Genomic DNA, 15,824 nt, shown 5'->3' with positions numbered 1-15,824 from the left:
CTTGAAGTCTCTTATGAGCCCTTATGCCCTCAGTTTCTTATTTAGCTTACATGCTCATATGATGATTATGGCCAGTTAATCACAGCACACATCTTGACAGAAGAGGTTGGCAGAGAAAATTACTTCTGTGTTTCAAGGTCTTTTTCCTTGGGGACTTAATTTTTCTTCACTTATGGTGCTTTGCAGTGTGAGCACTGTTACACAGTGCCCAAGGTTTTCCAGGTTCTGCATTTCCAGTTTCTGAAATTCCAGCCTGGCTTGGGTTTAGAGTTGTTCCTGTCTGTGTTGCTGAGGGTTTGTGTGTCTGAGACGATTACAGAGGTTAAATAATGAATCTCAGTTGTGTTGATCAAAGAGCAGCTGATAATTCTTAAACAGCTTCCAGGGCTGTAGCTCAGTGCTCCTTGTGAACAGCCTGAAGTTGAAAAGGTCAGTTTAAAGTGGTTGTCAGACTGTTGGTTACAGATGGCAGGTCTTTCTGGCTCCCAATCAAACAATAATTTCTGGTGGGTTTTTTCCCCCAACTCTTGCTATTAACAGGTAAATGTTGACACCCAACCCTTGACTGACACCAAGAGGAGCAATCTGAAGTAGGTACTTGGGGGAATGAAAGGCTCTCCTTTGAGCCATTTGCTAATCCAGGCTCTGGGTGATAGCAGCGATTTGGTAACTTGCACACCTGTTGTGAAATCCTGTACCTGTATCTAGAGAATGTCACTACAGTGATTTCAAATTAATGGCATCTAGGTCTGAGATGGGCCCCTGCAGTCTGGAGTGGACTAGTGCCAAGAAATGTGGCTTAAGGGACATTCTTGATGTTGCCACATCTTGTGGAAGTGGTTGAAGCTTGGCAAAGATGGCTTTGGGACTCAGTTCCCAGTGTGAGCCCTCCTCCTGCCTGCTCTGGGTGTGCTCTGACCTGCCTCTTGTGTCTTGTTCCACAGGATGCTCCTGGAATAGCAATCCTGGGATAAATAATCATCAAAGCCTGTCTCATCTCCTGAATCCACTGCTCAGATGGGCCTCTAGAAAAAGAAAACCTTAAAAATCATTCACCTCTGAGAACACAATGTTAATCACATCAAAACAATTTGAAATCCAGTGCTGCTTTCATTATCCTAAAGTCAGCAATGTGCTCTCCTCATTGTTCCTTTCTGTAGTGGAATTTATTGAGGCTATTCATCCTTCACACACACTGCAGAAGTGCACTCTGTACAGCTGAGAAAGCTGTGCAGTTAATAGTGTAATAATTCAGCAAGAAAAACTGATTTGCAAGTGACCCATGCATCAGGCTGTCAATGGTGCTTAAAGCTAGTTCATAAATTCCTGCCAAAGCAAGGTGTGGGCTTAGGGGACCACCCTTTTTTATAGCCAAAATGGCCTTGGAAGAGTCCCTCACAGGATCTTAATGCTGACTGTCACTCTGGCATGGTATTTACTTAGGAAAACAGTGTTTTGTGCCCCAAAAGCTGGTAGAAACCATGACATCTGGAAGGATCAAGCATTTACTTGACCCTACCTGTGTCAGAGATGCTGCAATATTCCTTCTCTCTGTAGCAGCTCCTGAGGATCTTCAGCAATGGGTGTTTCAGGGCCATTGTTCCTCAGGTCATACTCAGGCCTGGCACTGCCACCTGGATGTGACACACTGAGAACATCAGTCAGGGCTTTGCACTCAGGCAGTATATTCACCTGAATTTCTGTGTGGGACACTGGGTGGCTGCAAATACATTTCATAATGCCTCCTACTGGGCTTTTTCTAGAAAGATGAGCTCATGGTGAAGGTACTGAGATATGAATTATACCTCAAAGGCATCTCCAGAAAAATTTATTGAAGGGCCCAGTGGGAGAAATTACACGATGTAACAAACAGAAAGCCCAATCCCATCAGATGTCAGCAGCACCCGTACAGGAGTCTAAGAAATTGATTTTCTTTAAAGGATTTTTATAATTGCTCTTTAGAAAACTGGTGTACTGACAGTGTGCATAAAGGATGTCTGTTTAAGACAAGCAGAAGGCAATAGAAGGGCTTTGCTTTATGATGTGTTTTTATCATCTCCTCATCCCCACAGGGCTGGGAGGTTCAGGTGCAGAAACAATTCCCCAGGACAGTCTTCAGCTGACAGCACAGAGCCAGCCACCAGGACCTCCTTATGGGTGCTTGCAAGGTTAGCAATTAAATGTTCTGCCTTATTTAAAATTTGTCATTTAGGTGCTGGGACAAGCAGCTCCTGCTCTCAGCATAACTGGAAGTGGATGGATGTGACAGATGTGTTTGAGAAGAACCTGGAATTTGTATTACCCCTGCTAGAAATGCTAAAATTCTGTTTTACCTTTGTTCTTTGCTGACTGCACTGTTGTTTCTGGGAAGAAAAGCCTGTGTTCTCACTACTGACATTCAAGATTTACTTGAGGAATTGTTGTGGAGCCAGTGAATATTCAAGATTATTGTATTGAAAGAAAGTCACAAATGTAGGTCTTGTTGAAGCAAATCACAGAAAGCTTGGAATTTCTTCTGTCTTCAGCAAGAGCTGAGTGAAGACTGGATATAGAGCAAGAAGTTACAGAGCAAGGGAGCAATCAGTGGATTTCCATTTACACTGTGAGTTGAGTGTTACTCTTCAGCTGTGCTCATTCCATTTACAACACCATTCCATTCCATTCCATTCCATTCCATTCCATTCCATTCCATTCCATTCCATTCCATTCCATTCCATTCCATTCCATTCCATTCCATTCCATTCCATTCCATTCCATTCCATTCCTTCAGTAACTCCAGGAGCCATTTCTTAAGGCAGCTAGTGGTTGAAAAACACCATTGTCATTCTTGACATTTGCAGGAGTCAAATTGCAGCACTTCAAGTTGTTGCTCAAGAAAATGTTGTTCAGAAAAGGAATAAAACAACGCTAAAATACACAGAATTTAAAAACTAGACCCTATTTTGTCTCCTCATTTTGGAAACACTGGATCAGACCCTGTACAAAAAAATCATATTCCCAACTCCCACTGAGTTTTTAAAAGCCATCACCTCTTCCTAACTTCTGAATAAACCCTGTGTCTTTCATCTACTAGCAACTGTAGGATATATACCAGAAGATGTTTAGGAATCTGTTATTACAGGTGTAGGGGATTTTTGAAAATGTTTTATTATTAGACTAAATGCATAATTGGGAGCTTGAAAATAAATATTTTCTATTTACTTTGTGGGAGAGTTTCTCAAGTCTCCTCCAGTCTGAGAGCTAATTTTGATTGAAAACTGTTTAAAAGGGTTAGTACTTTTTAAATGAGGTGAAACAACTTCTGTCTGCCCTGGCATACTGACCCAATGCCAGATCTCAGCTGTGAGATTGGACTAATCACACCTGCTTGTTAATCTGATGTACATTCTGTAATTATTTGGGATTTTTAACTCACTTTTCTGTGAGCAAAACAACTTAGCACTTCTGAAAGAAATACTTGGGGTTTGAACAATCAGAATCTGTTCAGTATTTCATATTGGGGGATTGAAATATCCCCCTGAATCAGTGAACAGTGTAGGATGTGGTGACTGTTTTTTCAGAGTGATTCCATTCAGATCTGTTTGTGTGCCTATAATACAAGCTGGGAGGAAAGCAGAGGATGGTATTCCCTCCTTTTGCAGAAAAAGCTTTCCAAGGGGAGGGTTGACATGGTGTGAGTCACTCTGCCACCAAGGAAATGAATTTTTCTGCTGCCCTTCATGAGGGGCAGTGCCATGGCCCCTCACAGGAGGGATACAAACTGACTGGAAAGGCTGCAGCTTCTCACAGAAACTGAACACCAATATCCTGAACTGGAAGAAGTTTTTCTTGTCCTAGTTTCAAGGATTTATGTCTCTGTCTGTTGGGGACACCATTGCTTGAAACACAGAAGAAATGCTAAGCTGACCAGAAAATACAGCCATCCTACAAGAAAAGAGTTACTTTTTCAGTAACATCGACTTGAGGATTGATTATAAATCCAAAAGCAATTACTTACTTTTGAGCTCAAGTTAAAGCAGATTGCAGGGTAGTTTGGATTTAAATAGGTGGCAATACGTATCCATTACTCTGTTCAATATGCTAATGGAAAACGGTGTCAGAATAATGAAGCATCCAGTGAACAAAAACCAGTATCTAATCTATGTTTAGCTTTCTTGATTAGTGAAATGCAACCTTTCATCAGACAGTGTTTTATTTAGCAGAAAACTGAGAACCAGGGTCCCCACAGTGCTGGAGATGTAGCCAGGGTTCTTCAGCCACCAGTCAAGAAAAAACCCCAGGAAAATCCAAGAAATCAGCCTTCCCAAGAGACAGGGTGTGTGAGGATATGTCTGTTGTGGGGGAAAAACATAGAATCCATAATAGGAAATAGAATGAATGGACACACAGATGAATAGGATATTTTGGGGAAAACTCATCATAGGTCAGAAGAAAAGTCAAACCCCACAAATCCATGGCAGTTCCCTGAAGGAGTAGCTAAGCAGGTAGATAAGATAAAGCTTGATGATATAAAATCAATTTAGACTTTAAAAAAGGCTTTTGACAAGGTACCTTTCCAGTAATTTAAAAAAATGTAGCCACACTGTATTTGTTGAAGGACTAAACAGTCAGGAGGTAAAGCAGTGTGATGACTCAACTTGCATGTGAGATAAATTTATTTAGGAAGACAGTGAAGTGGACCTGGATGTGAACATCAGATGAACTCTCTCATGATACTGAGTGACTGGGTGATAAAATGTCACATGAAATTAATCTAAATAAAATGTAAAATAATATGCATGAGAAAGAGTAATTCCTTATCAGTGCTTGGTTGTCATCTGAACACAAACATTAGCAAGGAAGTTTATAAATGACAGTTCAGAAAATATCTGGAGTTTTACTCAGTAATGATCTCAGTAAAGAGAAGTGTTAAAGACCATTATGGTGGAATTGAAAACAGAAAGAAAAGATGTCATTGTGTCCTTATATTTACTAAGGATACACATCCATGGCCTAAAATGCACCATTCTGATAAGACTTAGAGTCCAAAAGATGTGGTAAAATGAGGCAGTGGAGCTGGAAATAGCAAGTGTGTGCTGAAGGACATGGCAGCCTGGGGCAGCTGTGCCAGTTCTTTCTAAAAGAAATGGAATTTTACACATGGTTGAAGGACACTTGTATTAAATTTCATTTGCACAAGCAAAGCCTCATCTGCTTCCCCAAGAGCATCCCTGATTACGTGCAGAGTTGTTTGGAAGTCCCACAGTGGGAGGAGGCAGGTTTGTGTCTCTGATTCTGCTGCTTTCCTGTTCAGTGGAAAAAAGGTTGAACAGTAACAACAGAGCTGAATAAAATGGTTTTGTGCTCTGCCTTCCTGTGCCTACTAAAGTTGGAAATGAAGTTTGGGGGGAAAACATATGAATTTTCCTATCCCAGCATGAAGCTTTTAATTTTTATAGCAAAGATGTAAGGCTGACTTCCCTGTCATTTAAAGCCAGCAGTGACCTTTGGTGCTTGCTCAGGGTGCAGAATAGATGCCTCTTGTCTTGTTTGATTTCTTGAAGAGGAGTAGTGAAGAAATGGCTGCAGCTGAATACTGAACTGGCAAATTCCTGTTGCCACGCTGGGCAGGGAAGGGAGCTGTCACCTGTTTGTGTCACCCTTTTTATGTCCTTGCACCAAAGCACAGTCCTGGTGTGCAGAAATCCCAACTGTGCAGTGCATACAGACAGTTTGCACAGCTGCATTTCCTCTTAGGGAAAGAGTTGTTTTTGCTGTTGAATATTTCCACACTGTGTGCTGGGATTTTTTCCACTATGGAGAAGTGGATAATGCCATCTCTTACAGCAGGTGGTCAGGAGGAGTCTCTTCTTCCTTTTGATGATGCCCCAGGGGATGTTCCAGTCCCAGATTAATCAGTATCCTGCAGACCCTTTGGTTGGACAGTCCAGTCCTTGCCTGCTGCTGGTAACTTCAGCAGCTGTGGGATTCAATTGTCTCTGCCTATTTTCTGTCTGTCATTCAGCTGCATTCAGCTTCAGAGAGGCTTCATTTTTCCTTCATGCAATTCTTCATTATTGAAATTGCATCAATAACACAAAGTGTCAAAATTGGAGTTTTACATGGCAAAAACGAAGAAGGATTAATTGCTTCTACTGTGAAATAATCAGAATTGTACAGGGCAAGAGGAATATAATTTTCTTGTTCTTCTAAACCATACAGAAACATTTTTTTAAAGGAATAAAGATGATGCTTAGAGTTGATAAAAAACTGTCACTCAAGTTTCAAGAAGTTACAGTAAATTGGAATATAATATTTAAAGCACATTCAATTTCAGATCATACATAAATTATGGCCAAATGTTCACAATACAATTAGAAATTTTGAAATATCTACTTTTAATTTTCTTTATTCAAATATTTATGCCTAAATGAAGGAATGTAAAATATGATAAAGCTCAAAAGTGAATTTTCTCATATTTAAGGCCTTGCTACAATAGTGCTGAGGCATTCCTAAATCTGAGGCATAGGAAATTTCTGTCCTTTTAGATGTGGTCTTAGCTTGGAACTAACCACAAACCCTTCAGAGCACTAGCTTTATTTCTTCTGAAAAGGGGGGCAGAAATCTGCAATCCTTGGTTTTCTGCAGTTTGCATTGTGTTTTAATGTTATCCTCATTTTCTCCATTTTAAAATTGCCTAATTTTAGTACTCTTCTCAAATGTGCATGATTTTAGATGGTTTAAAAGTTGTCTAATGACACTTATATGGTTTTAGATTATAAATTAATTTATTGTGAGTATTTCTATCACAGCCCACATATCTGCAGTCACTTCTCAGCATTTTTCTGATATTATTCAAGCTATTATTTAAATTCCAGAACAAGACCACAAAACAACTAAACAGAACCCAAAAAATGAGCATTGACTGTTTTTCTTTGCTGGACTATTTTTACTAAAAATACTTATTTTCCTGTTTGTAACATTTCACCCCAGTTCTAAATGCTAGAATATAGATTAAATTCCTATAAATATTTTGCAAGTTTATATCACATTTTCATAATTTACCAGGAAATTATTGAAGTGCTTCAGTTATTTAAAGTTTATTGCCTTATGTCTAAATTTTCAATGACACTTGTTAGATGTGACTGTCAATTTACTGTCTCCTTTCCCACAAGAATATGTTATGAGCTCTTTTTACTTGGCAGATGAAAAGGCAAGAGTCTATTCTTTGCAGAAAAAAAAAAAAAAATTGAGGGTTTTTTTTTACCCACCACATATAAAGTATTTGGCTTTTTTTCTTATCAGTCTTAGGTAATTCTGATAAATTTCCTCATCCATCATGTGGTTGTTTCACCACAGAACATCATCAGGGTGGTTGAGTTGATTTCCCCTCAGTAAATTGTGCTGACTGTTCCCAGCCACCTCCTCCAGTGTATTCCCAAAAATGTGTTCCAGGAGGGTCGTGCCATTTTCTGGTCACTTGTTCCCCATCCAGCCCTTTCTCCAGTTGAGATTCTTCTGGTCTCCATGAATTCCAGATTTGCTAATTGAAGCAAATCAACCTGGAACACTTTCCTGACTTAGGAAAAGAAGTTCAATTTTATTCTACACATAATAAGATTTTAGCCATCATTACAAAGACCAAAACATGGGGGCTTTGCAAAAATGAAAAACAATGTGGCTGTAAGGGTATAATATTTGAAAATAATGTATTGTAATTGTTTTAGTGAATTATGAACTGTAGCAAGTTTGTTTCTTTGAGCTATGGGAAAGTTTGTGCCTAATAAAGCTCCTGTTGCTCAAAATGTTTTATATGGCTTAGAAAGAATCAAATAGTTTTTTTTCTCAGCAAAACTGGTAACAAAAGCATTGATTTTATTTTTCTTTTCTTTTTGATTTCATCAAAAACTTAAACCATCTATAATTTGCATGGATATGTGATTTTCAGAGTTAGTTTGATGTTTGCTTCTGAATTTCACTCCGTTTCCTGACACTGAATTATTTAGTTTATTACCATCAATGTTTTTTTGGTGTAGTTTCAGAACTTTAATAGATTTATGTCAAGGACTGTAAAAGAAAAATTACATTCTCTGTGCTAGTTAAAATCTTAATAAGGCTATTTGCATGTTTTGTTCTGTATCTGTGATTCTCATTTGAAATTGGCTTTCCTAAGAGTGAAAAATCTGTTCCCACAGTTTTTAGAGGGGACTGTGAGTAAAGCTTAGCTTGGATAACTGGAATTTTAAGAGTGTGTGTAAAAAGCCACACACACTGACTGAAAGTAACTTACCTTACAAATTCATTGTAACAATATGCAGTTTTTAATGTAACAGTGCAGTATTGGGTGCAGTTGAGGATTACATTCAACATAAGATGAATTCAGGGTAAATGAGTAAACAGAAGAAATGATCCATGTCCTGCTAAATTCTAAGCATGCCAACAAAATGTGAGTTCTGCTCTGTGGTATCATTCCATTACAGCTTTTTTTTTTTTTTTTCAAACATAGAAATACCAATAATGATGGTGAGTTAGAGCTTAGTGAGTCAGTCATGGGGTATTGAGGATGCCTTTGGAAGGGGAGAAATCCACGAGGAGACAATTATGAGAATTTCTTGTAACTGAGATAGCACCGTGTTGATGAGTATCCTAAAAAACTCAGGGTGTCCTTTACCTGAGCCAAGGCACAAGTCAGACTGAACTCTGGTTATTCTTTGTGTTCATGATGGTCAAATGTCCTGTAATTACAGCAGTTTTCACTCTGAAAGTGTTTTATCCAAATGTTTGTGGTAATTTTTGCCTCCCAGAATGAGTTGAAGTGTGCTGGTCCTTTATGTAAATTTTCTGTGGTAAAGGAACCATTCTGTCAATATCAAAACCCTTTGGTTTTCCTAGATATTCTTGTGAATAAAATTCTTACCAAATACATAACATAAAAGTGGTAAGTGCTCCACACAAGGCAACCACTTCAGCTTGTGTTTTAGTTCCAGTATTGTTAGATGGTGTTTTAGTGGTACTTGTGCAGCCTGATTTCTGATTATGGTAGCAAATATCTGTGGTGAGTAATGTAATTAATTAGCTTAATTGTCATCAGTTTGCTGGGATAGACATTTTTAAGAGCAGACCCTAGCAGTATTGTACATGTGTTTTATATAAATAGACAATGGATAAGGTGTGTTTTGCAGGTCCTACAGCCAGGGCCCTTCTTTCTCTTTATCTGCATTCCCCAGACATCCCTTGCAGCTTGCTCCTCCAGGGTGTGTGTGGAAAGCTGCTGTAAGCAGGTTTGTGATGCAGGACTGTTCTAGAGCCAGAACATCAGTGCCCAGCCAGGTCAGGGCTTGCTCTGAGCCCTTCCCACAGATTGTGCTGGGATGGAACAGACTTGGCACATGTGCCACTGGCACCTGTCCTCTGTCCTCACCTGGAACTGGCAGCTCTCTGCAATGCTGGGGCTTTCAGGGCCTCTGATCTGTGCTCTGAACAAGCAAACAAGTAGAAAAGGAAGGAAGTAAACAGCAGCATTCATGGACAGCACCAGTGGTAACCTTGGAGACTGAGAGCAAAGGGTGCAGAGCTCTTCATTTACTTTCAAGCTGAAGTGCTCCAACAGCCACATTTGATATTTCCTGCGCAGTGCAAACATCCACATTTCAGAGCCTTGCAGACAGTGAGTGTGCACCATGCCTGGAAGGTGCCTCCAGGAGAGGAGGGACACTGGCTGTGCAAGAGCAGCCAGGTTTCTGTGCCACTGCCCCTCAGGCTGGGATGGAGACTTGCTTTCCCTTTCCCTTTCAGGGTGGGTCTAACCTGGGGATGCAGAGCAGTGCCCCGGGTTGAAGGCAGGTTTTGGGGTTGAATACAGAAGAGCTGTGGTACCTGGCTGCTTTCTGGGCCTGAGAACTGCTGCCACTCCCTCTTGCATGGCATAACAGATCTACCTCTGTCTGCTAGGATCAGGAGAAGAGCTGTGCTGCTGTTGTATGATCATTCCATAATGAAATGCTGATTGCTTTTAGCTGCTGCTCACAGTGCCTGGGATGTTTGGAGCAGGAAGTAATAGTTCTGATATTTTTATGATGAAAACTGCAGCCAGTTGTGGGTTAATGGTAGTGGGTGTGCCATAGCTGATCTGTAGTAAGAGGAATTAAAGTTCTTGAGATGTGCAGCAGAACAAACACTGTGCAGCCCTATGCTGTCAATAAAATGATTCTCCAAGCACATCCCTGTGGCTTCAGTCCCCAGTTTTTTCTTGTAGCTTTAATACATTTACATTTTCTCCACGCTTTGAGCTTTGGAGCAGATGTTGGTAAGTTCAAGGGCATTGCCAGTGGTAAAGAGAAATGTGATAGCTGGATTGGCAGCTAGGAGATGTGTGCTGGTGCCTGCACTCCTCCTGGCAGGGCTGGCACTGGGAGCATCCCTCAGCTGGCCCATCCATCACATCTCACTGCTGGAGCCTCCTCTGCTGGCACCAGGAAACTCCAGGGCTCACTGGGCTTCTATTTGCCTCCAGATGAGACTCTGAGCAGTTTCTGTGAGCCTTCCAGCTGAGAGCTGTACACATTTTTTCATTTCCTCATCACTGTTGTGTTGGAGCACCGAGGTGTAGCTCAGGAGCTTCCTTGGAGCTGCTGTGGCATCTGGTGCTCACCTGGCTTGGCTTGGAGCCCACAGAAATTCAGGGTCTGGCAGAAGAAAGAGCATTTTCCTTCACTTGTTTCTCATTATGATATCCATTTAATCCTTCTTTCCAGGAAATCTAGCTTCCTTGCTCACTAGAATCAGGTGTTCTCTTTGTTCTCTTAAAATGTTCAATATATTATTAATAAAAATTACATGCAAAAAAAAGATTTCTTCATCTCCCACTCAAAAGAAGAAAAGGACATGAAAAAAACTCAACAAATCTACTGTTTTCCTAATTCTTTCTGTGATTGTTATGCAAAACCTTATGGGTTTGACTTGTCCCTTCTCTATCCCACTTCACATTTCATATAATTCATATTGGGTTGGTCGTTGGTTTTTGTTTGTTTTTTTGGGGTATATTTCCTCTTATTTTTCTTCATCCTCATTTCCTCCATGATGTTACAGGCACTGGGATATATCTTGCTGCAGAAGGAATGGCCCTGAAATGAAGGTCATGAGGTTATTTGGTGGCATTGATTCATAGAAACAGATGGTTTATCCCAGAAATTGCACTACATGGCAGTTCTTTCAGAAATTAAGGAGTAAATAATCATCTCCAAAGGGATGATGCAATGGGGAGGATAAATAATGTAATAATATCTAGAGAAACCAGAAAAGGCAGTGCAGATTTTGCTGTATTTCTAGCATTCTGTTAGACTTTCTCTATGGTTATGAACATTTCTTTTGAGGTACATGGGCAAAAGAATCCCAGCCAAACAGAAAAGGCAGTACACATTTCCAGTCATGGTTAGCCAGCCAATGTTCTCCAGGTTTTGGGCATGAAAATATTCACTCAGGTGGCAGTAAAGAGCTTTAAACTGTAAATCTAGAGCTGCTGCTGAAAATGGGAATTCAGGAGATTTCTGTGCATGTTCATAGAGACATACACACTAGAGACAGAAATTTTAACCATGGCCAGGGGGGTGTAATCAGCCTTTCTACTGAAGGGAAAGCACCCAGAGTGAAACCTGTGCTCTCAGTGCTCATGAGCAGGGATCCTTCTCCCTGGAGCCTCTGAGGCTGACTGAGGTCAACAGCAATATTGTAGTTAATTACAGAAGTGCAATATCAAATTTATACAGCATTTAACTGCATGTTTAAGTGTTACAAGAATTTATAACATAAAGGCACAGTTAGAAATCATAAAATATAACCACTCATCACCCTGCATTCCTTCCAAGCAGTGGCAATTAGTGAGCTGTTGATAAATGTGCAGAGTAAACTGAAATCTCCTGCCAGTGTCAGAAATGCAGTTTCAGTATCAGTGGCACTGATTTTCTTTCTGTTTGTTGCTGTGCTGGCAGGTTGCTAAAAACCAGCAGCACACAGGTGGAGAGTTGCAGCAGGGATAAAGGTACATTTAGAAGAACCAGCTCTTTCTGCCTTTCTGCAGGATGTATTGTATGTAAATATCCACCACATAAAAACACTAAAATTCAGAGGCAGAACAAAATATAATCTACATGATTTGTAAAACACACAGGTTTTATAGTACTGTAAATTCTTTTCAGAGATAATGGAAATGTTTAGGACATACATATATAACCACTAATCATCAAATAACTATTGATAGATAGAAGTTTGGTCCTCAAACAAATCTTCTGACATAAAAAGATGAGATAATAAAACAACAGGCAGAGATCATAAAAGGTATAAAACACTTGAACCAGTGATGAAGCTGAAAAATGGTGTAATGTTTGAATTTGCAGCATTCTGGGGAGGTAGGGTGAAAAATAGAGGAAGAGGAACAGAATGTCTGAAGGGGACCCTGGAGCTGAGCAGGTGTCAGTCATTATTACAGTTTAATGCTAAATCTTTGCAAAAAAACCAGCAAAGAATAAAAAATCCCACCAAAGCTAAACACAACCCCCTCAAAAAAAACCCCAAATTAATGAGACACCCAAAACAATGACATGGAAAAAAACCAGCCCAACCCCCCCATATTTGATGGAGGGATGTTTGAGGTCAGAGAGAGGCTCAGAAAGAAAAACCCCAGAACTGTAAAAGAATGAATATGCTATTAAAGAGCACAGAAAACTTGGGGGAAATGGTGCTTTGAAAGTCTCTATTTCTGCTGTAAGAACATGCTGTGAAATGTCTTCATGAGCTCAAGTAACATTTTCACAGACAAATGAAAAACCTGCAGCCCTGTCCAGCTTATCAAGTCATATTCTGTCACCTATGAATCCATTTTTTTGAAGACCACTCTGGATAGCACTTGGAGGGGAAAAAAATGAAAATTATGAAAGCCCTCAGATTTCTGTAGCAAAGAGGTATTCTAAATTCTTGGATAAAAGATGCCTGTTAATTATAATACTATCAGATTGACCTGGGTGTCTCTAGTATTCCAGATAAACTGCACAGGACTTGGCAATGAGCATGTGTTAATTCTTGGTACAGAGTTTGGAAGAGAGGTGTACTGAAATAACTCATCCAAATATATGTATTTCTGAATAGCAAAAATTACAGTGAAAAAAAGGAACATCTTTCAAGTGACATTCTTGAAGTTATTTGGCATTACAAACTGCAGAGCATCTGGTTCAGTTTAAAATGCCTTTAGATAGAAGCTCCTTTTATTGCCTACCTTTTTTTTTTTTTTCAATTTTGGAGGTACCAGTGTATGTGGGATTGCAAAGAGATATCAGTGTACTTGTGACAGTGTTCTGAGCTTTGGGTGTGAAGCAGAAACCAAAGGGTTAGGAGCTTGGCTGAGGGTATGGAGCTGTGCATACAATGGTCAGATAGAAGCAATGTAGAAAGTGCTGAGCCAGTAGAGCTAAGACAATAAATAAATAAATCCTCACTTGGCTTTGTTGTTGGCAGCTGGGCCCCAAAACCAGCCAGACCCAGGTGGGGAGCTTGAGCTGTGGCCAAGGGGTCTGGGAGCCCAGCAACAAGACAAAAGTGAAAAGCTGAAAAGTGAGGGAGACTCCCTGACTTCATCATTAGCAGACCACTGGCCCATTTGAAGGAAGGAACAGGACTTTGAGCTCATTTTAATGCAAAGCAGGGCTAGGCAGGGTTAATGCATATATAGCATGTTGGGTAATTAGAGGAGTATGTGAGTTTTGGTGGGTAAAAGAAGGCACTTCAGTTCACCCTGCTGTTCTGAAGAGCAGGAGTCCTGCTCTCTGGAAAGCCCAGGCAAAGCTCCCAACTGAGCCTTTTAAATGGAATTTTATCACTCACAGTGATGAGGAGCAATGTTTATCTGGGTTTCCAGCTAGCTCCATTTGGAGAGCATCTTTATCAAAGCACAGGCAAGGGAAGTTAGAGGAATAAAAATCCAGGAAAATCAAGGCAAACTCAAGTCTCATTTTGGTGATAACCATTAGAACATCCTCATGTAATTAGGTCTGAGCCTGCTTTTGGTTTTTGCAATGGCTTTTGTTTAAGCAAAACTAGCTAAGAAATACTGTTACCATGCTCAATATCTAGCTCCCACTTGTAGATGGCTATCCCAGATAGGGTAATTATAGCACCCAAAAATATTACTGTAATGAAAAATAAGTAATCAAGATACTTAAATTGCCAAGGCTACCTGTTCCCCCAAAGAGAGGTGGAGGAGCCTTTCTTCCCCCATGACCTACACCTGGGCAAGTGTCAGATCCAAGGGAACATCCTGGAAGCTGTGTAAAGGAAGGCACAGGGTGGCATTTTTGGAGTGTCCTGTGCAAGGCTGGGGGTTGGGCTCAAGGATTTTGGTGAGTCCCTTCCCCTCCAGTGTATTCCATGACTCCATGGAATGTATCATATCTCCATCTTCAGTAAATTGCCTTGAAATATGCTTTACTAATTTGGCAGTACTGTGATTTTATCTCTTTTTCATTAGCTGTTTTCTCCATCCAATGATTTTGATATGTTTGTTATGATAATGGAGTATGTCAGCAATCTCTTTGTGGGGGTTGTAGGATGTTTCAACCCCCAGAGGCTCTGACCACGTAAGGTCATAGCAGCAGCTACAGTGCTGATCAAATGCACTTTTACATCCTCATCCACATCTCAAGTGTGGCATCAGAAGCTGCTTCAAAAGAGCAGGAGGATGGAACTTCTTTTAGAAACTTTTGCTCTGCACATCTAGCAGACAGAAAAAATCTTTCTAAAACAACATTAGAAATAAAAAAAGCTAATCTTTGCTGTAACTTTTTCATTATTGTCTCCAGTGAAAGTTTTCAAGAGATTATTTCACTGTCCTCCTTTAGTATCTTATATCTGCCTAAGAAGCTTATGTGCAAGAAAGAACTTAATTTTTTGCAATTCTGAAGTCAGCACATTCTGTTCAGTTTTCCTGAGTGAGAAGGACCTCAAACAAGCTCTCTCTCCCCTTTTGATCATGGTGTTAAATGGGTCAAAATCCAGCCAGCTTTCCTCCCTTCAGAGCTACAAGTGAAGCTGAAGACCCAGTGCAGAAACTCACCTTGTAGGCAATGCTCAATCTTTGCTCTCAGGAAATGGAGACTGATGCTATTTGTGTACCACTGTTCAGGCTGCTTTTGCAGACACCATACAGCTTCAGAACAAAAATTAGGCTTCAGCTCCACAGCCTGTAAAAGTTCTCTGGAAGTTACAGAACACAGCTTGAACAGAGCCAAGTTCAGGATGTCCAGTGCATTGAGGAAATCCCAAACCAAACTCTGCAAAATAATCCCTGTAGTTTATTACTGTGTATACTACAGAGGCACTGGCTGGCTGTGTGGAGCCTAAACTGCCCAGAGCACAATTTATTCTGGTCCCACCTTTGTTCTCTAGCATAGTACAAGAAGTACAGGAGGTGGAAGACTCCCAGAAAGATGAAACTATTTTAGATCAACCAAGCAGTGTTATTTTCCTCCTTCACAAGTGCCATGCTAGATGCAATGTCTCTATTTCTGTGTTTTGTAACTTAGAGGGACTCCAGTGAACCATCCCCTGTGCTTTTACTCACAGTGAGGAATGGCAGAGCTTCTGTAGGAGCCTTGAATGCAGAAGTGTTTGACCCTTGCCATCAGCATCCCAGGCTCTTTGCTCTTTCTGGGGGTGGGAAATGGTGCTACTTGCTCTCTTCTGCAGACTCATAAAAAATAAAAAAAGAACATGTATGGGACCTGTTGAATTGCTGTCCATGAAGCTTGTCTCCACACCAGAGTGGAACATCCAGCACAGACAGATGGCCAATTTTCACT

The sequence above is a fragment of the Erithacus rubecula genome (genome assembly GCF_903797595.1).
Source record: "Erithacus rubecula genome assembly, chromosome: 9".
NCBI classification, from domain to species: domain Eukaryota; kingdom Metazoa; phylum Chordata; class Aves; order Passeriformes; family Muscicapidae; genus Erithacus; species Erithacus rubecula.
This window is presented reverse-complemented; position numbering follows the sequence as displayed.